Consider the following 24,735-nt stretch of genomic DNA (forward strand, 5'->3'; position numbering starts at 1 on the left):
CAGATAAAAAGGAGACAACAGAACAGGAGGAGAGAGAACGTGCAGAAGTTTGGCCCTCTGGGGCCTGCAGTTTGTAGAACTTTGTACAATGACCACGACTCTTTTCCTAGCAGCTCCTTGTTGGGAAACTAGGCAGAGGAGTAAAGGGCCAGGCCCAAAACACACCAGGGTCAAGGTCAGGCTCAGCTATGTGGAAGCTGAGTGAGCTTGTGAAAAAGCTACGCATTGCATGTGCCAAGCAAGGAGGGTATCAGCAGGAGCCTTGCATAGCCAGTGGGGGCTGCGGCAGGGTAAGGTTAGCATTCTGACCTGCACACAGAGCCTGAGGCAACCAACACAGCCATTGCCACTAAGGACCACAACCAGGTTCCTCAGCTGCAGCTCATGGCTTCCCCAGGGTCCTCTCTCTCAGCTCCTAGGTACCACTTCAAGCAACACCCTGAAGTCATTTCTGCTTCCAGGCACTGAAGAAATCCTGGTCCCCTGCTGGTGCTGGACACCAGGGGAGCCCCCGATCAAGGTCACTCACACCTGCTGCAGCAGGGGGTCTCCCCTGAGTTTCCCCCTCAGGATGAGCCCTCCAGATGGCAACTATTACTCCTATGTCCAAGCATTTATTCAGAGGGAGAGGCTGGGGAGGAGAGGGAAGGAAGTGGGGTGCAAAGTCATTCTATCCTAATGCCAACAACCTCTTTCTCCATCTGGCAGTGCAAATGACACTTCCTATCTGAAGAAAGCATTGGTTTCTGTGCTTCAGGAACGAATGGAGTCACTCGGGACATGACGTAGCTACTGAAATGACGAAGCCCATTCACCGAGCATGTGCCAAGGCCCTGCCTGCTTCTGAGTGCTGCTGTGTGTCCTCACAGTGAGCCTACTGCTGGTCTATCATCTGCCCTGTTCTCAGGTGAGGAAACGGAGGCACAAGAGGTTAGTACCTTGCCCAGAGTTACCTGGCTAGCAAACTGGTAGAGTATGGATGTGAGCCCAGGCAGCCTGACCCTTAGAGTTAGCATCCCGCTGCTAAGAGACTTGCCTAGGACACACAGCTAGTGAGGAGCAGGGCTGAATTAGGACCCAGGTCAAGGGGCCCTAGCCTGGCCTCATTCTGTTTCCGTATCAGAGTGGCCTGCCTGAGTCTCTCAACCCCCAGGGGGCTGGAGAGGTGCTGATTCTGCGGCCCCTGGGAGGTTAGGAGCAAGGCCTGCAGGGTGGTGCTGATCCTAGAGGCCACTGCCTCAGCAGCTGCTGGAGATGGAGAGGCAGGATGTGGGGCCAGCCCGAGGCCTGGGCGTCCTGCCAGAGCTGCCGGCGTGAACTTGCATTTTGTCATCGGCTCCCTTTGCCTGATTTAATACAACCTTAAATAATAATGGGGCCGGTGGGGAGGGAGGGAGGGGACCCAGCCAAGATTCGGTGTAACAATCTCATCAAACCCGGCGCTTTCCCGTCGCTATTTGAGAAGCAATTTCTCCTCCGATGTAAACATTTTTTTGAAATGATGATTCTGGGCTGAGTGGCACCAGGAGCCGCCGCGCGATGCTTTCCCCCGGCTCCCTCTGGTCCTCAGACGGAGGCAGAACGGGGCCTGTAACCATGGCGATTCTCTACTCTTCTTCCATAAACCATGAACATGGGGGAGTCTGCATCACAGCCTCTAGGAGGAGAAAACAAAGCACTCCATGACAGGCGGGGCAGTGTGGTGGCCGGAGGATGGGGGAAGGGAAGAGGGAGACTTAGAACTTCTCTCCATAGAGATGAACTGCATTGAAAACTGCCGTGTCCAATCAGGGCGCCAGCATTTCAGCAAGATCCAAGCTGGCCAGGACTCAGGGGGTGCTGCTTAAATGTCAGTTGAAGGCAGGAAGGGAAGGAGGTGGGGAAAGAGTGGTGCAGAGCGGAAAGGACATAGGAAATCAGGAGGAGAAATGTCAGGTGGCTGGGGCCCACATTTTGAAAGGTTTTAAATTCTGTTGACCTAACAGGCCCCTTGGAAACCCAAGATGATATATAGATTCTCTCTGGAGATTGTGGTGGTGTCTTAAGCTCCCTGAATCTCCACTGCTGGGTGTGCAGTCTCCAAATTGTTGGCATTAAAGTGTTGGATGAATAAATTGAACAAATGAAGCATCGAGTAGACGGGAGTTTTTAACTTCTTGGAGTGGGGATGTATTAGTCAGCTGGCTGCTACTGTAACAAATACCTAAGATAATCAACTTGTCAAGAGAAAAGGTTCATTTTGGCTCACAGTTTGAGAGGTTTTAGTTCATGATCACTTGGCCCTATTGCTTTGGGGGAGGCAGCCCATCTTGCTGGAGCATGCGATGAAGACAACTACTCTCCTCATGACCGGAAAGCAAGAGAGGAAGAAATGGCATCCTACAACTCCTTTGGAGTTACTAATGACCCATTGTCTTCCTACTGGCTCCATCTCCTAAAGTTTCTGCCACCTCCCAATGGGGCCAAGTTTGGGACCAAGTCTCTAATACATGGACGTTTGGGGAGCAAACTATAGCAAGGGGTCATAATTACAATGAAAACATACATGATATTGAAGTTATGAATTCTTACTCCAAAAGACAGAAAACGCATTTTAATACTTTTCAGGGCGTTCATCATCTCTGACCATCATTCTTAGACCCCACAATGAGAATTCCTCTAGATGCCCCTGAACATCTGTCCGTTTGGCTCGTCATTGAGAGAAGGGTCCACCATGCTGCCTTGGTTTCCCAGTGTGGCTGAGAGCAGGTGGATCTGTAGAGCAATCTTGCTGCTAATCTCCAGGTTCTGGGAAGGCCATCTGGCTTCATCTGATCCCTTTGGAGTCTGGAGGCTTCAAGTCACTTGCCTCTAGGCACCTGCAGAGGGAATTCAGATCCTCCTCCAGGCAAAGGGGCAGCGTGTGGGCCCCACAGCATTCTGCTGTCCTCAGGGCTGTCACATTGACAGTGGAGACTTTGTCAAACTCACAATGGTAACCTTGTGCATGTACTTGCATGTGTGTGTGTGTGTGTGTGTATGGTATGGGTGTACACATACACATTCACACACCCACATACATATATGTGTGTGTGTATATATATATATATGTGCATAAACACACACACACACACACATATATATTGTGGCCCTTGGTGAAGAGCAGATTGTTTGCATGTTACAGGGATGGGGTTGTCCCTTCTCTATCCACACCCTGTGCTATGTTGCTTTGCATTTCTTTTCACAAAGGTGAATTCCACTTCCCTGCTCTTGACTTTGGGTTTGGCTGTTGGACTTGCTTCGGATACTAGTAGATATGATGCAACAGAGGCTTAGACTGCTCTTGTGACATGGACTTTCCCTCCGTGCTTTTACTGTCACCTGACTTGCCCCTGACTCAGGATGGGGATGCAAAACACTGGAGCAGAGCTGCCTCAGCTAACCTGCAAACTTTTCAGTGAAAAATAAATGCTCATTGTTGGATGCCATTGAGATTCGGAGGTGGTTCGCTATGCAGCAACCACTGCTTAATACAATTGTTCACCTAAAATATAGGCTGAAAAGCACACAGGTCTTGTGGCATTGGCTGTCTTTCAGGGTTGACGTGCAGCTTTTAGAAAGAGTGGAACATCAAGGAGTTGAAGAACTGGCTGGTTATTATCCAAATGGAAGACTAAAGGGAGGTGGGAGAGACAGACATTTTCCCAAAGATCTTCCTCTGAAAGCCAAGCCTGTTGCTGTCTAAACCTGAAGGGTGATGACTTTTATGGGGGGAAAAAAAAGAAATTGGATTCCTTTGAAAAGCATCACTTTCCCCCGTAGTTACAAAGCACATTGCTTCCTATTGCTGACTTCTGTGAGTAACTCTGCAGCCTAAAATAATGTTCTCTGTGTGCACATGAGGGTGTGTGGGTTTCAGACAGAGTCTGACTTAGATGCCTTTTAGAAAATTGGACTTTTCCATCATTCTGTCATGGGATTTCCTGGCCAGTGCATTGCATTATCGCTGGCATAAGGGATGGGACACGAGAGGTGAAGGAGCCTAATTAGGTTTCCTCTCTTGCCTGTGGCTAGAGAGCTTCATACGCTCCCTTCAAAACCTGGAGGTGCCAGAGATGACGATGGCCAGGCAGGAAGGCCACGTTCCTTCCCACTCCCTTTCAATCCATAGCAGTTCTCCAGGGAAACGTGGCCCAGTGCTGGGGACAGGAATTGGAGCATGAATGACCTGTAGGACCTGGTGGTGGCCCTCAGCTGGGACAGTCCTTTTCACTTAAATAAAGAGCTCCACAGAGCATCTACCATGTGCCAGGCCCTGCACCAAAGCAGCCCCCAGGGGGAAGGTAGACAAGGATGAATAGTCACACAAATAAATAAAAATTCATAACTGGCAGGTGATACAAGGGGCTGGAGGTATGTGACTTGGGGACATCAGGGAGGGAAGATGATTTCAGAAGCCCCAGGCTGCTGTTGAGGCCTTTGTCTCATCAGGGCCATGGCTACTCCATAGACAAGGGCGCCCTGTACAGTGCGCGACTGGCAGGGGTGTAACCTGTGTTCCTCAGCCCCACACCGACTTCCCGCAGTTCTGAGACGTGGCCTGGACCTGCTTCCTGGACTCGCAGGCGCAGGGCATGCTAAACCCCACATGGCGGCGGGCTCCTTAGGTAAAGTCCTGTTTCATTAAGTGCAGGGGATGAAAGGTCACAGGAGAGCATCTCCTTCACAGGTGCAGAGTATGTGGCTCTGCCGTCCTAATCGTCACAGACCTGGCGTCCTGATGACGTGTGCTTTATGTTGGTCCATCTGGGCTGTTGCTCGGTTTCTCTTATTTTTCTCCTGCTCCCAGGTGTTGTTGGGTAGGCAGGGATCTCTCCCAAATCACTGAGGTCCAGGGATTCTCAGGTCGGCCTGACGTCTGCAGTGACACCATTGTCCTTCTGGCCATTGCTCTCCTGGCTGACACTCGAGGGAGGGCAGAGGCTCAGGCAGCTCCCAGGCTCTGCAGTCTGGTAGAGAGCCTGCCTTGGCCTCCCCTTAGCTCCTCTACCAGGACACGCTGTTTCTGCCAGTCTTCCCTTCAGGCCCACGCAGCTGGCCTCTGTCGCGCCTTTGTGGGGGTCATCTCTCCTGCCACGGGGCCCAGCATGCAGCCAACTGATTCTTGACTTGGAGTCTCCATGCCAGGTGAGGCTGGGAAGGGGCCTCTCACCAGGTTCCCCCGGCTTGGAGAGGATGAGCCCATGCTCTGCAGGGAACCCTGCATAGTGGTCTCCTATCAGAGTCCCAATCACAGACCCCCTTCTCTCCTCAGGTTGCTTTCAAGGTTCAGAATGAGGCGTAGGTTGAATTTGTAATGGCCTCTCAATCTGCCTCCCCGCCTCTGATCTCTTATCTCCTACTCCATCATCCGCCCTGCTGTTGCTTTAACCATCTTAAAACGAAGTTCTGATGATGATGTCCCCCACTCTACAACTTTCAGTGGCTCCCCACTGCCTCCTCAGTGAAGCCCGACATGGCAGCCAAGATGGCCTTTGTTCCTGGCCGCAGCCCACCTCCTCCGCTCTGCCTCTCAGTTCACGTCTCTGTGCTTCAGGTGCTGACCTCCCCTCACACCTGCGACTCCCTAAACGCTCCAGAAATTTCCATCCTGTGTGTCTTTGTTCTAGCCGTCTCCCTTACGGAAGTCCCCTTCCTCGGTGCTGGTGGTGGCCGTCCTTCCTGCCTCTCAAGGCCTGGCTCCAGTGCCGTCTTTACTAGGAAGCCTCCTCGAGCGCCCGTGGGAACCCGCGTGTCGTCTCCGGGTCGGGCCTCACGTCACTGCATTTATCTTCTCGGCTGTTCTTCTCTCTAGGTTGGAAATCTCGAGGCCTCGAGTCTAGGAGAGTCATGGTCACCGTTTTCCAGGTGCGTGGGGTCTTGCCGCAGCCGGTTCCCCACAAGAGGTTCCTGCATGAGAAGGTGCCGTCACGTGGTGACCCTGATTGAACAGCAGAGGAAACACACACAGGTGCATAAAGTGTCATGGGAACAAGGATGAAAAATGAATCAGCGACGGTGAAAAATGAACTGGGGCGGGGCGTGTAAAATGGCACAGCTGCGTGAAAAACGGTGCATTTCCTCCAAAAATGACCCACCTTCCGAGAGGCGCTGGGGAGTGCGGCTGGGTGGGGGTCCACGCTCCCCGCGTGCAAGGCTCTGCTTCCATTCCCAGCATCGAATGAACAACAAGACATCAGTTATGACCCAGCAATCCCTCTCAGGGTGTCACCCCAAAGAATTCAACCAAGGGACTCTGCGAAACATCAGTGCACCCATGTTCATGGCGGCGGTATTCACAATACCCAAAGGGTGCAAGCCACCTGTTACGCCCTGAATGTTTGGGTCCCCCCAAAATTCATATGTTGAAAGGTCTCTGGGAGGTAATTAGGTCCCAAAGGTGGAATTTCATTTATTGCTCTTTTTAAAAAAGGGGCCCTCTGAGAACTCTCTCACCCTTGCTCTGCCAGAGTGAGAAGATGCCCATCTGTTACCTGTAAGAGGTCTGACCAGAATCCAACCACGCGTGACCCTGGTCACAGACTTCCAACCTCCAGAACTCAGTACCTGTCATTTATAAGTCATCTAGTCTACGGTACTTTATTACAGCAGCCTAAAGTGTCAGAGACACACCTCAGTGTCCATTAAGGAACAAACGGATAAACAAATATGGTATAAGCAGGCAGTGGAATATTAGTCAGCCTTAACAAAGAATTTCATTCTGACACAGGCTGCCGCCGGGATGAACCTGGAAGGCGTTACATGGAGTGAAATAAGCCAGTCACTAGAGGACACACATTCTGACTCCGCTTACTCGGAGTCCCTGGAGGAGTCCCTCATGGAGATGGAAAGTGGAATGGTGGTTGCCAGGGGTTGGGGCAGGAGGGAAGGGGGAGTCAGTGTTTACTAGACACAGTTCCAGTTCCGGATAATGAAAAATTCTAGAGATGGGTAATAATGACATTTGCACAACAAAGTGTACTTACATGGCTAAGCTGAGCACTTCACAATGGGTAGAATGACTTTATACTATGTATGTTTTACCACAATAAAAAATTGAAAACAACAAAAAGAATGGGTGAGTACAATTAATGGCCGGTGCACAGATTGGCCACAGCTCCTTCTCTTCTGTTGGGACAAAGTGGGTGTGCGAAAGGGTAGCGGGGGGGAGGCAGCAGAAATGATAGGAGCCCCTTGGATCCTGCCTAAGGAGGAGGGGTAAGGGGTCTTTGGGAGTCATGGCCACCCACTGTGGGCTCCCCTCTCTGTGCCTGGCAGGCTTGGTGCCATCATTGGGCAGCATCTTAGCTTCCTTATCCCTAGAGGAGGAGAGGGAGGCATCCTGCAGGCTCCTGTGCTGCAGGTGAACATCTGCAGGAGCTTTCAGCTGAGCTGAGCATCAGAGGCTGGTCAATCCGTGGCTGTGCTACTTCTCTGCCCCTCCAGATCCGTCCTGTTCCCTCTCTGCCTGCTCTGAGGCCCCAGAGGCTAACCTCTAGGGGTGACTTGGTTTCCTCCTCCTCCACCTTCCAGGTGGGTCTGACCAATGGGAAGGGCCCGTAGGTGCCAGGCAGGCAGGAGACAGAGAGGCCAGGGTCTCTCCCTACAGTTTGACCGTGGCTCTGGGTCTTTGCTGCCATCACATCTGGCAGTAGATGGGAAGAAGGAAAGGAGAAGGAGGCCTCCCCCACCCATTTTTAAAACAGAAGACTTACTGGAAACTTCCTGCTGTACTCCTGCTCACATTTTATGTGGACAGAACCTGGCTGCCCAGGGAGGCCAGGAAATGTAGTTTTTATTCCTGGAGACAGCACATGAGAATAAATCCCAGGATTCTGGTTCTAAGAAGGGGGGATGGAGGCTGAAGTCCTCTGACTGTCTCTACTCAGCGCTGACCAACCCCTCTCGCTATCAGCAGAGGCGAAGGCAGAGTGGGCTGTGCCTTCTTTGTTCTCCCCTTATTTAGGGATCTAGCTTGGCTGGGTCTGGCTTTCTTGCTGAATGTCCGAAGGAGGCCAAGGCCTCCACCTCACAGGAGGAGGTGAAGAAGCAGAGCAGATCCCGGTACATACAGGAAGCTCAAGTCCCATCCCCTCCCATCTCTCCTGTTTAGTATCGTCAGATGGGGGTTGTTATGGAGATGGGAAGACGAGAAGGGGTGGTGGGTGCCAGTCCCCTTTAACTTACACAGAAAACTTTTTAGCGTTTTCTCTAAGGAGCTAGAATTGAGAGCCTTCTCTGGATGCCAGAGGGTTTAGAAAATTTGAGAAGGTTTCCCAATTTTCCATCCACCAAATGAGTCTTGCAAGAAGCCAACCCTATAAACTCAGAGACCAGTAACATCCAAGGGAGAGGGATGATTCCATGCACTGAGTGAAGCAAAGGAGCCATCCTGGTTTGCAGGTGAGAGTAGGGACCAGACAAGGGATAGTCTGCGAGGCAGCCCAGGAAATGACCCGTCCCTCTGCGTCAGAGGACGTCAGCAGAGGGTGCCACAGGAGAGAGGCCAGGCTCTTGCATCTCCAGGGCTTGAATCTTTCTCTATCACTTTCTACTTATACATAAAATTGGGCACAGATCTCACCCCCTCTGAACCTTCGTTTCCTTATCTATAAGACACGTGTGCACAACCCGTTTCCCCAGTGTCCGGCGCATGCGTGGGTTCTGAAATCACGGGCGCTATCATAACAGGCATTTCCGAGTGACAGAGTTCGGAGGCATCTTCGTGCACAGAGCTATAGTCATCTCTGGGGAATTAAGAAACATCCCAGGAACCAGGGAGGGGCTGGAGGGAGGAGGAGGGTTGATGTGACAAGCAGGTAAGGAGCCCAGCTCAGTTGCTCCTGAATTATTCATGGAAACAGCCTTTGAATAATTGGAGGCCATTTTTCATTATCATTATTTCCCGGAGAAATGACTCCGTTGCTAAAATCTGAAGCGGGGAAGTACATTCTATTCATCTGAGATTGCTTTCTTAAAAACTGCTCAGGGATGGCCCAAAACCAGTGCCTCCTCTGGAGAGGTGTGAATGCAAGGGCAAGCTACTCCCACTTTGTTAATTACTCCCCAACTGAAGGAGAAGAGAGAGGGAGGGAAGGAGGGAGGGAGGGAGGCCCAGGGAGAGAAGAGGGAGGGAAAGAGAACAGGGAGAGGCCAGGGCTGGGCTGGTGGGTCGAGAAGGCCCTAGGGCCTGACGGATGTGGCCTCAGCCTTGTCTCTGGGGTTTCTGTGCTGTCTCAGGGGACAGTAAAGAGCATATCCCCTCCACCTCCAATCTCCATCCCTGCCCCAATATTTTCTTACTTTTGAGGCATAAAGTAGTGAAAAAGGCGCACTGTCCTCTGCCTCTGGGTTACTTTGGGTAAAAGGTCTTCCTAGTCCTGTGTCTCAGTTTCCCTTTCTGACACAAAGCTGGGGAATATGTCTTTTGCAGAATTATTGAGGATGGACCAAGATAATGGAAGAGGTTGGTCCAGCACTGTCCAAAACTTAGAGGAGACTTCTAAAAGCTGCTGGCAAACGGGGGTCCCCCATCTCTTCACTTCCAAGGCCTAGGGCTTAAGTTTCCCGGAGAAATGACTTTCTTACTAAAATCTGAAACGGGGAACCCCCGCCCCCCCACCGCCCCTTTTAAAGCCTTTTCTTTCTTTCTTTCTTTCTTTCTTTGCTTCATCAATTTATTTATTTTGGAGAAGGATGTTTGTTATTTTAATTTTTTTCTGTTTTTTATTGGTGCATTATAGTTGTACCTAACGACGGGATTTGAGTCACTGTTACATATTTGTACATGCACACAACATAATTTGACCAACATCAGACCCCAGCACTTCCTTCCTCCAGTTTTATTGGGGGTCCCGGGGCCCCAACCTCCAGCACCTGTCTCTTCCCTCTCCTGGTCTCCCTTTGCTTTTTAGTAGATCCACCCCACCTTTGTTTTCCTGTTCCTCTCTAGCTTCTGCATATGACCCTTGGCCTTCTGAGTTTGACTTATTTCACTTAACTTTATTTGCAGGAAAATGGATGATCTCTAGTTCCACCCATTTCCTTGCAAATGCCATAATTTCAGTTTTCTTTATGGCTGAATAAAACTCCATTGTGTGTGTACACCACATTTTCTTTATCCATTCATCTGTTGGTGGATGCCTAGGCTGGTTCATAGGTTGGCTATTGTGAATTGTGCTGCTATAAACATGGGTATACAGGAGTCACTGTAGGATGATGACTTTAATTCTTCAGGATAAATACTAAGAAGTGGTATACCTGGCTCATATAGTGGTTCCATGCCTAGTCTTTTGAGGAACCTCCATACTGATTTCCATAGTGGTTGTATTAATTTATATTCCCACTAACAGTGTAAAAGTGTTCCTTTTTCTCCACATTCTCTCCAGCATTTATAATTATTTGTATTCTTCTTGGCTTCCATTCTGATTGGTGTGAGATGAAATTTCAGTGTAGTTTTGATTTGCATTTCCCTAATTGCTAATGATGTTGAACATTTTTTCATGTATTTGTTGAAATTTGCCCTTTGTCAAAGTGTAGAGGCAACTGCCTCTAATTCATGCCTTGCAACATAATAAATTGGCCCTCTCTCTGTTTCTGTGAGTTTAACTTTTTAAGTTTTCAAATGTTAAGTGAGATCATGTACGGGAAGGTTGGGAGTGAGAGTTTGGGGAGATGTTGGTCAAAGAAGACAAAAATCTCTGTTGTCAGAGGAATAAGTTCAAGAAATTCACTTTCCATTGTGCTGACAATATTGTATACTTGAGAATTGGTAAGAGTAGATTTTGTATTCTCAGTATACACACATACACACAACACACACAGACACACACATAAAGTATGTGAGGTGATTATGCTGCAGGCCAGAGACCTGCTGTGAAACTGAGACAACTTTAGAGTCCCCCTCTCTAAACCACAATTCTTGCAACCATGACAGAAAAATTTCAGACATGTTGCTCAGAGTAACAGACATACGTGTATTAAAAGGAATGGGAAAGGGGAAAAGGGGACACTCATGGGAGAGACTGAGTCCCCTAAAGAGAAGAAGGACAGTTTGGCTCTCCTGACCTCCACAGTTTTATTGTGGGTCCCAGGGATGTTTCCTGAGAGTCCCACCTGGCACACCTCTTGCTTTTTGACTGACAGCAGAATGACATCTGACTCTCAAGTACTCGTTGTGCTGACATGTCTAGGTCACTTTGACCCCTGCTGGCTGGTTTGAATTGGAACCCATTCTTACCGATTTTATGGTTGGGGGGAAATATTCCTTATCTCCCTGAGTTCTGGGGTCTGGTCTAAGGGTCACAAAAGTCCCCCCACCCTCACCCCTGTTGATGTAACTTGTGTTCTTATCAGCATTTTAGGTCTGCATTTCTCCTGCAGATAATAGGTAGTTTGTTGAGGAATGTAACATATTCTCTCTACTTAAGACAGCCAGGGCTGCAGGTAAATTGCTTTTAGAAGAAACATATGGGGGTCAGCACTGTGGGCCTAGTTTATAGAACTCTACCATTAACCTCTTGTTTCCACTGCTCACATCTGCCCCCTCTCAATAATATATGTTGATTAGTTTGATTTCATTATTCTACAATGTATATGTACATTGAAACCCCATGTTGTACAGGATAAGTTGTAATGGTTAATTTGAATTGCCAACTTGATTGGATTAAGAGAAGCCGATGATCAAGAGACCTCTGGTTGTGTCCATGAAGGCCTGTCTAGGAAGGACTGGCATGTGGGATAGCGACCTGAAGTGGAGTCCCTCTCTAAGTGTGGGCGGCACTGCCCAATAGTATGGTGGCTTGGATGGAATAAAAGTTGGAAGAACAAGGAAGCAGATGCAGATGCAAGCTCAGATCTTCTTGAAGGGGCTCTTGATCACTGATTTGCTTGTCTGAGGATATCAGACTCTCGCTTCTTCACTCTTCCAAAGTGGACTCTGCCAGTGATTCTCCAGGTAGTTTCCAGAAACTTTGGTCTCAGACTAGGGTAGCACTGTTGATCTCTCTTGTTTTGGGGCTTCTGCATCTTGAATTGCACAGCTGTTGGTTCTTCCAGCTCCCCAGCCTGCAGACGGCCATTGTGGACTATCCAGCTTCTGGTCGTGTAAGTCAATCTAATAAATTCCCTTTTTATAATCACACTTCCTCTTCATTCCTCTAGAAAACCCTAAGACATAAATATATGCAGTTTTATTTGTGTGAGTTGTGTTTGGATGCATATGGAGCCTGTGGGGTGGGGCAGGAGGGTCTGCACAGTCTGACATTTGCTGTGGGTGGGTTTAGAGGAGGTGAAGGTGGGGGTAGGGGCGAAGGGTGCTGGAAAGGAGGCAGGAGCAAACCCAGGGCTTGACACTTCACCAAAGGCCAGTCTGAAAATGCACACCACACGTCAGTGCCCACATTTCACACAAGCCCTTGCCTAGTCTGCAGTTGTACAAAGTCTTCTGGGATCGCCCACGCTGCACCCTCTGCCAGCCCAGCTGACCCAGATGCGTTCATGTCTGAGATGGGATGGAAGCCGAAGTGTCGCTCATGCATCTCTGTGAATCATTCTTAAGACAGGTGGCGCTCGCCTTTGGCTGTCATTGAATTGTCATGAAAGGTTTGGGGGATGACTTCTATCCCTCCAAGGAGGTAGAAGCTCTCTTAGGGCAAGACACACTTCTTCCACATCATGCCCCACCTCTGCACCCTTGTTTGGTCTGAGATCAAGCACAGGGCTCTGGGTACCATCCTGCTGGCCCTGGCTGGTTGGAGCCATATGAGCAGACACCACCAACGGCACCGCTGAGTGAAGACAGCTCCCTTTTCGCTTGACAGGCCAAGTGGACAAAGGAAGATGGGCAGCTTACTCCGTTCCAGGAGACCAACCCTGGGATCAGCTTCTTTTCCTATGCCAGTCCTCCTCACTCCACCCCATGGGGTACCTTCCCCGCTAGGTTCCTGGTTCTTCCCTAACCCCCACTTCTCTTCAAGGGAGAAGGGGAAGAAGGTGCCCAGATGCTCATCAACACTGGTGTTGGGGAGGACTTGATGCCTGTCCTTGGCATCTCCCTGAGGCAGGAGGATGGGCACCTGGAAGGCCTGCTAGTACCCCTGCTCCAAATAATCATCTAGATTTTCTGTGTCTTCACACACAAAAAGTAAGGCTGGGGGTGGGTGGTGACGGTGGAGAAGTGGTCACTTTTTGCTTCAGATAAAGGTTGTCTGGACTTCTCCTCCCTCTGTCAGGTAATCAAGGCCTCAGAGCTTCCCACCCAGACCACCCCGGGTTTGGTTCTGAGCTCTGCCACCTCTGGGCTTTTTTACAGCCTCCAGGGGGCGCACTTTGCTCATTGGTGAGAGCAGGGTGCTACTACCCTTCAGGACTAATCTGGCCTCTTGGTGGTCACCCGTAGTCAGGTGGGATGTTTGGCAAGTGCATGCTCTGCTTCACTAAACTCTTGTTACCTATGGCAGAGCCTACTGGTCATCCTCTAATATGTATTTTTCTGTCTTTGGTAGAACATCTGATCTTTATCTGGGCTCATGGCTACTAGAATAAAGACTCTATTTCTCAACCTTCTTTGTGCATGGTATGACCATGAGACCAAGTTCTAGTCAATGAGATGTAAGTGCAAGTGTCATTTCTCAGCTTAGGAGCAACTTCATTAAGGAAGTGGGTATATGTTCCTGCCCCTTCTTTTTTCTATGCTTTTCTTGCTACTTGGGAGACACAAATGTGATGGCTGGAGTTTTAGCTATCATATTGGACTATGAGGATGTGGAACATAACTTTAAGGAGCTTTAGTTCCTGAGGATTTTATAAAGCAGAACTACTATATCAGACAGACTATTTTATCTCTAGACATTGTTTATTTAAACAATTTAGTCTTATCCGTACAGCTGAACCTTGTCCTAACTGACCTATTAAGTAACTCAGTTAAGTAACATACTTTCTCCTAGATACATGTTACATTCACCTGAAAAGAATTACAAAAACAATGATGCTCCACCCCAGGTGAAAAGACCTGGAACCTCTAGGGGGAGAGTCCATTCTCAAAGCTCTCTGGGTGACTGAAGTGTACAACTGAGGATGAAAATCACTGCTCTTGACCAACCAGGGCATTAGTCCAAGTCTCTAGTCCAAATTCTCCAAGTGAGTGAGGGGCCTTTTCAGAGCTGCTTGTGCTAGTTGGCTTTCTGTTCCTGTAACAAAATACCTGAGGTCACAAACTTATAAAGAGAAAAGATTTTTTGTTTTGTTTTGTTTTGTGTTTTGGCTCACAGTTTCAGAGGTTTCAGTTTGTGATTGGCCCTAATACTTTTGGGGCTTTGGTGGTACACCATCACAGGAATAGATGGCAGAGCAAAAGTTTATCTCATGGATGAGAAACAAAAAATGAAAGGAGAGACCAGGGTCCCATGGTCCCTGTGAGAGCACACCCCAAGGACCTAAAACCTCTCATTAAGCTCCATCTCTTGAAGTCTCCACCAGCTCCCAGTGATACCTAGCTGGGGATGAAACTTTTTACAAACAGGCCTTCGGTGGATGTTCCAGATCCAAGCTATAATACTGCCTGGTTCCATGCTGGTGGTGGAGGTGGTTTAAGACAACAAGTCTTAGGAATTGTTCCTGGAAGCCCAGAGGAAGCTCTGTAAAAAAGTCTTGTGTGGTCAGATTGGTCTAAGAAACTCTCAAGCATCAAATAGCTCTGAGAAGTCCTGCAGCAAGAACACCTAGTTAACTTTAGTGAATCCAGTGTTTCCCAAGTTTATTTCACAAAGTTTTCCCCTCTTATTTTCTTTCTTGCACAACCCACAGTTAAAGGTCTTGAAAGTGCTTTAATATGTTGGTTTTGGACAAAAGCAAGAGAAAGAGTAAAGAGGTGCCTGCTGGTATTTTCATGGAATGACAAAAAAATTTCTTCCATTGGAATCTCTGGATGTAGAGGGGAAGGACAGGAGGAAACCTTCTGCCTCAGGGACAGGATGAGAGAAACCATTTTTTAGTGTTCCCAAGGCATTTGTATCAATAACTCTCAGAGGTAGGAAGACCAATTCTACTGATTAAGAAATCGAGGTACAGAGAGGCTAAGATGTTTTTCTAGGGGCACACAGCCAAGTTCTGTACTTTGAGACTCTCTGCTGTACAGTTGTAAAACAAAGTAGAACAGGATGAATATCCACAAAGACAATCAGTGTATTTGATACAATCAGTGCCGTAGGAATTCAGAGATAGGGGACCATGTGATCTCAGGAACCTGGAAAGGCTTTGTGGTGAAGTGGCATTTGAGCTTGAAGGTTAATAGGATTTTGGAACTGGGTTATTTATCATGGAAGGATGGCTGCTGGGTGGGTGCTATAATGGAGTCAGAGGAAACAAAGGCACAGGGATGGGAAAGGGCAGGAGGGTGTGGGGGCACGGGGACAGCTCGGTTTAACTGGATCCAAGGCTTTATGAGAATTGGGGTGGAGGGGGCTGGAGAAGTAAGTGGGCCCAGCCCGGGTAGGACACAATGCCATTTTGGGCATCGTTGGAGTTGAGCAGGGACAGAGAGGACAATGATGAAGGTGATGTGGGGTCCTGGCCCTCTCTCAGCTTGTGGCTCACCTGGCCTGGGGACAGGGAGGCAGCTGCAACCTGGCCAGATGAGCTGACATCTGTGAGCGCCAGGCCTGTGTTATTTTGGGGATCCTGGTCAGCACCACCTGGAGGGGATGCTCCCAGGTTACCTGATGGAGGCCCTTGGCAAGACTCACCACAGCTGAGGGGCTCAACCCAGAGGGGCAGCTGAGGCCACTGTCAAACCAAAATGTCCACTGGGCCTGCAGAGCCACCCCCTGATCAGGTGGGCAAGCTCTTGTAAAAATCCTTGAGAATCCAGTAAGTCCCCCTGCACAGAATTTCCTGCCCCTGGTGAATTTTTACTTGCTTGACCACTAATTTCAGATACATCCAGATTCTCCTTGCCTTGGTTAGAGATAAAAAAGGTAGTAGAGATGAAGGCACACGGTGGTGGTGGGGTGTGTGTAGGGAGCCAGGGCGGCGGGGTGAGGATCTTACGGCTCTCTTTGCGTGGAGTGGCTTGCTGCAGAAGTCTCTGGAAGGCACGGTGGGGGTTGCCCAGAGCAGCTGAGAGAACATATGAATTCTGTCATCGTAAGTAAAGATTAAACACTGGAGAGAGTGGGGCTTTGCTGGCAGCCACTGGATTAACAGCTTGTAGTTTCAATAATCAGTTTAAAGTCGAGTTCAGCACGCATGCCGGGAAACCTGGCTCTTTAAGATGAGCTATGCCAGTGTTGCTGGAAATGGCTGAGAGTCAGGGAGCGCAATTCACAGCCTGACGTCACAGCCTGACGCTGTCACCCTCAGAAGGGACCCACCCATAGTCTGAGAGGCAGCCTGGATGCCACACAGTCAACAGAATAAAGCCCTCGAGATTTGGCCTCCCCCAGAGTGCTGAGCCCATTTATGGTCCTGATTCCTCAGCCCCTCACAGACTTGATCTCCATGGATCTACCTTCCCTGTCCTCTGTCCCATTGGCCTGAGCACCCTTCTGCCTAAAGAGCTCATCTTCATTTTCACCTGTCCAAACTATGCTCACTGGGTCCAAACAGAATCCCTGGGTCCTCCACTGAAAAGCCTCTGACCCTGGACTCCCTCCCTAGATAGGAAGACACTTCTCTGCTCCTAGAGATCTCACCACATTTTCCTTGTCATATGGCATTTATGTGATTGGCATGTCACTTCTATGGGATTGTAAATTCTGTAGGTGAAGAGTCACCCTGGGCTTCTCTGTGTGGTAAGCTGTGGCGTGGTGGGTGAAATGCTTTACCCATGGCAATGGCACGAGACCTGGCTATCCATTGTTGGACTTTGAATCACATTCTTTTACCCCCGATAGCCAACCTGCTGTCTTCCCTGTGCCACGGACATTCGTATCTTTGGGCCTCCCATTCATGTGTTCATGCACTCATGCATTCAATATATATTTATTGAGTGACTACCGTGTGCTAGACTCTTTCACCTCTAAGACCCAGACCTGGACCATCAGAGCATTCTCCTGGCCACAGAGACAAGTTACAGAATGGGCAAGTAACACAAGTCATACCACTGAAACTCAAATCTGAAACTCACATGGGAAATCTTGGGAAAGCAGAATGAACTTTCTTATGGTTAATAGGACATGTCAACCTGAAGCTGCTGGGGTCCACCCGTGAGTGGTAAGAATCAAGTCACCAGCAAGGAAAAGGAGCTCTGAGAGACAGAGATTCCTGGTGATATCACTGAGCACCCAGATCCAGCCATGCTTGAACTACCCATGGAATTTTCAATTAAATGAGTCAGTCAGTCTTCTTTTCTGCTGATGCTGATTTAAGCCAGTGTTTTCACATCCGCCTTCATAGATGTGAAACGCAAGTCTTTGTCCTCTTAACTGTTCTAAACCTGGGTCTAGCACATCCTTAGCTCTCTTGCTGCTAGCAGTGCGTGAGCTGATAACTAGTTTGTTTGTCAGTATTACCTATGTTTGCCCTTCAGTCCCTATTTGGTTGGAGTCTACTGGTGCATCTGGATTGGGCCTGGGATGGGTTCCCTCCACCCATCACCAGAGTTCATGGGGTTACTAGCAGACACAGATTGGATGATGGGCTTGGATAGCAGAAGGAGGTTGGTTCAGAGGGTACAGTTCATTCTTGCTCAGGTTAATGAATAACTAACTGTTCATTTGAGCATGAACAGTTTTTTCCTCCATTGGAAACACACACACACACACACACACACACACACACACACAGCCATCATTGCTGTTGTTTTTATACTGGGTCTTACTTTAGTTTCATTCTTCTTAGGCCCCTTGAGATCTCTAGGTCCCATCATTGCCCCAGGGGACTGAGAATGTTCCTGCACATTTAACGAAGTCTGCAACTGGGGTATTTTTAGTTGGTTTGTTTGCATCTGTTCTCTCCCTGTTCCTTGCCTGATTGACACCCGCTGGGTAAGAGGCACAGGAGCATGACTTTGCTATGGGAGATATTTGGCTCCACTGGCTGGCTGCACAGCACCCCTCTGATTGTTTCCAGCACTTGAGGGGGCATGGAGATTTCCATCCCTTAGTTCATCTGGATTCCTTTGTTCGAATGGACTGCAAGGGGTAAACTGGGCTCATGCAGATCCTATTCATTGGTGGTGGGAGAAAGAAACAAGAAGTATCACTGTGCTTGTCGAAGCCCCCCGACCCCCAGGGTGAAGGCTGGGAAGTCTGCTGGAGAGAAGCATCCCCAACTTGGAGAGGCTATCAAAGCACAGGCAGTGTTTGAGAGCCCTTGGTCTCCAATGGAGTGTCTGGGGCCCTTTGCTGGTGGCAGAGAGTGGAGCAGCTGTTCAGGGGCCCACCAGGACAGATGGCATGTTTAAAAGGAAGGGAGGTGCTGAAGACAGTTTAATAAGAGGATGGTCCCAAGCGTGTAGGGAAGTTTAAGGGGACCAGTAAGGGGTGGTGAAGCACCTGGAGATGAACAACAGAGAGAAACTGTTATTTCTGAAAGATCTGAAACACTTACCACTTACTGTACCCAAGACAGCTGCAGATCAGAAGGGGCTGCCCCGCAGCAGCCTTGGCATTCAGCAGAGGACCCAGCTATTGCCTGCTTACAGTTGGGCCAGGATACAGACTTGAGCTCTCTCCTTCCTGTCCTCTGAGCTGGAAGGCAGTAAGGGAGTCTTATTGGCACAGGTCATGGTTGCCAGTTCCCTGGAGCCTCCAACGGGTGGAATAGGGTGGCAGCGGCTCTGGAAGGAAGAGCAGACAAACCCAGCTCTCAGTGCTATCTCCTCCTTTCAGATGGCTCTCTGGGACGGAGAAGACAGACAGCCACCTGTGATGGGAATGGAACCTGAGCCGGGTGCTGGGGGTGTGCAGTGCGTGAAGGCCCCTCCCGAAGCTCCTCAGGGATCCTGTGTGTGGTGGGGAAGGGCTGACCTGTGAGGGTTCTCCCACCTAGCTTGAGCTTGGTCTTTGGCCTCATGGGGAAGTGGTAATGCCATCTGGGTTCCTGTAAAGGTTGGCTGAACTTGACTCTGTGCTACTTGCAATGCTCACTAACTCCTCCCAAAAGACGAAGTAACACACACCCATGCAATCAGCCATGCACATGCAGAGGAAAACCTAGCTTCTTTCTTTTTCCCACCCCATGTCCCCAGTTTTCAAGAGCACAGCATTAACAGTTTGGTATATATCCTTCCTTCCTTCTCTCTATGCTCGCTCGAGCCTATTTAAATGTTTATAAAATATTCAGAAGGAATTTTTTTCTTTGAAAATGGCATCATATAATGTGTATAGCCCTACAATCAATTTTTTTTCACTGAAAGTGAGCTGAAGATCTTTCTAGGTCAATCAATACATATAGCTCCAACTCATTCTTTTTAATTGCTTCTTAGTGTTTCATAGTATCCATATATAAAGATTTTGCTGAAAAATTACATGTCTTTTTCGATTAACCAATAGAGTTCCTGGTGGCCTAATGGTGCAAATTGCCATAAAGAAGACCGACTTTTGATCTCCAAGTACTTCCAAGCCAGTTAGAGCTGCAAGACTTGGGCCCAGGACAGGAGAAGTTAGTGAAGGGAGCCCATAAACTGCACACAGGTGGCCTAGACACTGGAGACCTTAGGAAAAGTTGTTCAGGCTGAGAAGTCCCAGAAGACTTTTTTGGAGGAGGGGAGATTTGATCTGCACCTTAGAAGAAGAGTTACTGTGGACATTTCAGGCATGTGCAGCAACACCAATTAGTGACTAACAAAGTGTTGGGAGGCAGAGGACCTGATGGACATATGCCAAGCTCATGCAGCAATCATTTGTAAGTGACACGGCTCGATGCAAAGGGAGAGGAGCTAATGTCAGTCAAAGTTCTTGAAGTTAGTTGCTTTTCCCCAAGCAGGTTAATTATTCCTTTTGCCCCCAATTCTTTCACACTCTCCATTTGTGTAACAAACTATTTTCATCGAGAGCTCATATGTCAACTCGAGTTTTGTCTGTGTCCTAATGATCCCAAGTTTGAACACAAGCACGTCTCCATTAATGAGCTTTGACATGACGCCCATTAGACAGTGACTACTAGGGGGCCCCACAGGCCTGCAGCACATCCCAAGGACATCTCGGCACAGGCTGCACTCAGCTCCCTGGGGAAGAGAAAGAGTCCTCCTCCTCTGGGTGCTGTGGAGAGCAGGCTTCTCTCCTCCTGGTCCCACAGCAGGTTCATCTGCCTGTGTCCTGGCTTTCTTCAGGCTATCCCCTTACCTTGGCCTTCACCTTCTTCTGACCCTTCCCCAGTCTCTCTGCTTCCAGGTGGCTGGTCATCCTCTCTCTGGCTCTCCAGTTGTGCCTTCTTCCCTGTAATCCTGGGAGGCTCTTCTCCACCCTTAAGTTTCTGACTGCCTCATGGGGTTGTGGTCTCTTAAAGTCCTTGCTATATCACTTGGATACAGACTCACCATCTTTCCTGAGGACTCCGACTTGAAGTCACACTTTCTCTTCCTACTCCTACCCCCACCCTGAACTGCAGTGTTCCATAATCCCTTACCTCTTCACCTCTCTGTTTCAGTAACTCGACTTTTCCAAAGTTTGGGGGACATGAAAATTCACCATCCATGTCAATACAAAGTCAGTTTTTGAACTCTTTTTCATTTAGAAGATTTGATAAACCATTACGAACTCTGATAAGGAGTAAAAGGGACACATAAGTTGATGTCGTTCCCTTTAAATGAGAAAAACTCCCAGTTATGAATCATGTGGGGGAGGCATACCCTCACCTTAAAGAGATGGTGCTGGGAATTGCTTTTCCTCTCACGGCACTATCCGAGCTGCTGAAATATCTCCTCTCATTATTGGGAACCTATATAAAAGCTGGTAAATTTTTATTGCAGGCATATTATAGCTTTGCTTTAAAACACCCCCAACTTGGCAGCCCTGAGGGATGGATTTCACATGCAGTTTGCAGCTGCCAATCAGGTCCTTTTTAAGCAGGGAGGGTAGCGAGAGAACACTTCCAGGAGCCCCCAATCCCTAGAGAGTCTCATCAGATCTAAGCTTACTCCCTGAGTGGTCCCAATTTTGTGGACCCTTGCCTTGTCCGGGAAACTGCATGAAGGCCTTCCTTCAAGACCTTGAAACACATCCTTAGAAGGCAATGGAAAAGCTAAACCTATGCAATCCATTGGTTAATCTTCCCAGTTATGCTACCCCTTACTGGGAAAGCACTGCACCACAAAATAACATATATGTTGGGAATCCTTTATGGAGAATCTGGTCCTACCCTAGAAAATTATGCTTTTTAAATTCCAACCATTATTTCAGGGATAAGCCCTGTACTGGAGGATCTTAACAATTCAGGGAAGGCTAGGAGAGCACTTAGCCCTAGTGGTAGCTGTCCTTGGTGCTGACTGCTAAGTTGCTTCTCTCTGATTCCAGTACCTTAATAAGTAGCGTCTTATGATGGTTAGACATTTGTTTTCAAAGAACTATAAAGTGGGTTTTGATTTGAATTACACTATAATTTCTGAGAGGTATGCAAGTCATAGTTTTTGTATGTGAAGGGAAGGAGCTGGAAGTAGTTCAGGATCCTTGTTGTACACCACCTGACCTTGCCTACCTTGTAAGTCTTTCTATAATTATGCTCTTATTTTCAACTTCTCATTAGGCCCATCATGCCCTGCCTGCATATCCTATGAGATAACCTTTTATGGAATGACTAGATCTTTGACTTCATCCTGGTGTTCATCTTGCCCAGGTCTACAATCAACTCCTTAATCCCTGCCTGAGCCAGGTCATTCCACTACTCTCTTTCCCTGACCGTCTCCTTGTAAAAATCAGCCTTCTCATGATTCCTGTTCAAGTCTTGCTATTGACTCAGCACAGGGAAACTTGCCTTTTAGGTCCTGAGGTTAAGTACATTCCCTTTCGAAGAGAAATGATGTAGTTTTAAAATTCCCAAGGAACTTCAGCTCCTGATTTCCCATTCTGGAAGATACTTCAGGGTCTTCATATCTTTCACTTTTTGCTTCTTTTCCTCCTCAACCAAAGCCACAGTCCAGAGCCCTTAGCTTATTCTCAATATGGTAGTTGCATGTCACATTCTGTCACATGCAAATGCCCAGGTGTGGAGTGAGACAACGCATGATAATATTATTGCATTAAGTAGAAATAGGGGGACTCTGGTGTTGGGGATGTAGCTGTCTCAATAGAACATCAATAAATATTTATTTTACTTGGCAGTTTGGGGTAGGTGTATGAAAAAAAAAAAAACCAGAAAAAACCAATGATCAGATCCAGTGACCAATGCCTTCCTTGGGTTCTGGAAATCAGAGAATCCTTAGTAATCATATACTCAAAATTCTTCATTTTAACAATGAGGGACCTAAGATTTAGGGAGGGGAAGTGGCTTGTCCACGGTGTCTTTGGAAGTTAATGGCATAACAGGTAGTAGAATCCCAGTCTTCCAATTCCTATGTGGTCCATCTTTTGCCCCTAGTTTCCTAAAGGTGCAGGACAGTGTCTCAGGGAAACTTTAAGGAGAAGAGAGGTTTATGGGATCACAGGAGTTCCAATTTTATTTGGTTTATTTTGAAGAAAATATGTTTCTCTCTAAATAATTTGAAAGTCACTGCAGTAAAACATGCCGAATCTTATTTTGGAGAGATTGAAAACCCATATGGAAAACTGAAAAGTCAATGCACTTTCTCCTTTTACTGAGTGTCTATTTAATTCCAGGGGTTTGACACTCAGTGACCCAATTAATCTTAATAGCATTCCTATGAGTCACATTTTATGATGCCATTTTAAAGGAGGAGACTGAGTTCCATACAATTTAAGAACCTTGTCCAAGGATACACAGCAAGCGAAGGTACTGGAATTCAAACCTGGGTGTTTCTGATTCTAGAACTCATTTCTTTCTTTGTTTCTGTAAGCTTCCCTCTCATTCAGTCACCGGTTTCAACGGCCAACTACCAAGGGAGATCCTAGCCTTCCTAAGTGATCAGTTATCGTAACTCCTCCTTCTCAAGTCTTAAGGGAACCCCTAGTTTTGGGTGGCATTTAAACACTGGATGGAAACAATTTCTTTCATTTCACCCTCTCAGCTCCACCTTCATGTCCCTCTTGAGTATGTGACTCTACTTTTATCTAGAAAGGAAATTGAACAGTGTAGGTGGCCCCAAGTTTTACAGTAGTTCACCTTAGGGTTTTTTGACTTTACACTGGTGCAAAAGCAAAAGGCATTCAGTAGAAAGTATAGGTTGGATGTTGAACCTTGATCTTTTCCCAGATCAGCAGCATCATCCCGTAGTGAACCACATCTCCCCAGCAGCCATGTGACCACCAGGGTAAATAAACATGGACTCTCTGGAGTGTGCTGTGTGCTGAGCTCTGATGTTTGATAGGTTAGGTGTATTAAGTGTATTTTCAATTCACAATATTTGTAACTTACAGCTGGTTTATCAGGATGTTACCACATTCTAAGTCAAGGTGCAAGTGACGCACTCCTCAGGAATGCAGATGATACTAATAGAGGACATGAATGAGACAACGTTTCAGATTAAGATTATTATTTTTCTTCCTGGATCATGAATTCTCTCCCCTAAACAATCTTGACTTTTCGTAGATTGTGCACAGGATCAATGTTTACACAAAGAGAGACATGGAGGCTTCTGGCTGATCTTTTGAGGATGATTGGTGGCTGAGAATTAAATCTAGTCCCCTCCTTTTTATGCCATCTCTTCTTCTCTAATGGTAGGTAGGTATGAATACATATGTGAAGACTGCCCCTTCAGAACTGGTAGCCATATTCTGGCCAGGACAGAGGTTCCTCAACTATGGACATCTGAGGATGGCAAATAGTCTTTGCTGTTGGGGAGAAGATGCAGCCCAGAGGGCTGGTCTGTTGTCACAGGCGGGGCAAAGACTGCACTCCAGCAGGAATTGTATTGGCAATGGTATCAGGAAGACTGGAAACAGACACATAACCAAGACTTTGATGCTCCAGGATAAAGAGCTTCGGCATAAAGTCAAAATGGGAAGAATCCTGCACTGACGTGGTGGGGTGGGGAAATGATGCCAGAGCTTCAGATGCCAACTGCACAGGAGGAATTAGAAAATAAAGTCCCACATCTTCCTTTTGGATTCCTATAACACTCTTAAATGTGGTCTGAGTTGCTCATGTAGAGAAGGTTCCCAGCAACCACTCCTGAACCACATCCTCTACCTGTCCAGGTTTTCCCTACACAACTTGCTGATGCATTTGGCCTGCTTTAGAGAAAGTGGGACTGGGACTGTTAAGCCTTCCTGACCTTGGCACTGTGTCCCACCTTTGGGGAAGGTGGTTTCCTTGGATGGAGATGAGAAAATGGAGGATTTTTGCTGGATTATGCTTGAAGAATGCTCAGAAGAATCAGCTCCTAGGACTCACTTTCCCAGACTGGGGACTTTGACCTTAGTGGAAGAGGTGGCCTCTGTAGTCTATGGTTGTAGGAGTGTGATCTTTTGGTGTGATAACAGAGACACAGATGTCTCCCTATATTCTTACCTCAAAAAGTATGACCCCAAATTCAGGAAGAGTACAAATCAACCAAATCATTCATCTACCTTGAAATTCTTTCTAGGGCTTTCTTTTCTTCTAATATCATGTTAGGAAGAAGATTGTTCACATAGTTGGGCTTTCAGTTTTCTCTCCTCATTC

Source organism: Sciurus carolinensis, chromosome 5 (genome assembly GCF_902686445.1).
Source record: "Sciurus carolinensis chromosome 5, mSciCar1.2, whole genome shotgun sequence".
In the NCBI taxonomy this organism is placed as follows: domain Eukaryota; kingdom Metazoa; phylum Chordata; class Mammalia; order Rodentia; family Sciuridae; genus Sciurus; species Sciurus carolinensis.